The sequence below is a fragment of the Sinocyclocheilus anshuiensis genome, unplaced genomic scaffold (genome assembly GCF_001515605.1).
Source record: "Sinocyclocheilus anshuiensis isolate Anshui unplaced genomic scaffold, SAMN03320099.WGS_v1.1 scaffold1840, whole genome shotgun sequence".
Lineage (NCBI taxonomy): Eukaryota > Metazoa > Chordata > Actinopteri > Cypriniformes > Cyprinidae > Sinocyclocheilus > Sinocyclocheilus anshuiensis.
In genome coordinates, this window is record NW_015558636.1 from 53,506 (window position 1) to 54,090 (window position 585).

The window sequence follows — 585 nt, forward strand, 5'->3', positions numbered from 1 at the left end:
AGAATGAATCTCTTATTTACACTCGGTCTACACTGTTTGTTATAATGAGAGGATACGTCTGTGATGATACATTACTCAACGCTGCAAAAACACGTTGTATGTATGTTAGAAACCTTTGAAGCTCCCTCATCGCAAACATAAATGCTGATCGGGTCAGTCGCACAGGTGCTCCTAAATATTTTTTCATAGTCGCACGCAGTAGTTTCCAGTCGCAAATGCGACTGAAATAGTCACACTGTAGAGCCCTGTAATATGTAGCTGTATTAACTTGAATTGAATGTTTTCTATTTTGTATTTAATAAATCCATTGATTTGAAATCCCTTTGACTACTGTACATTTTTGACAATATAGACATTAGTTATGTGGTGACTGCATCCATGTCAGATGTATAATTGTTTTTCCCAAAGACTTAAGTTATAGTAGCTTAAAAGTATTTAAAGTGAAACAGATGTATAGTTATAGATGATGGGTGCATTCTGTTCCTGGAGATCTACCTTCCTACAGAGTTCAGTTCCAACCCTGATTAAACAAACCTGTCTGTAATTATCAAGTGCTCCTTCAGATCCTAATTAGTTAGTTCAGGT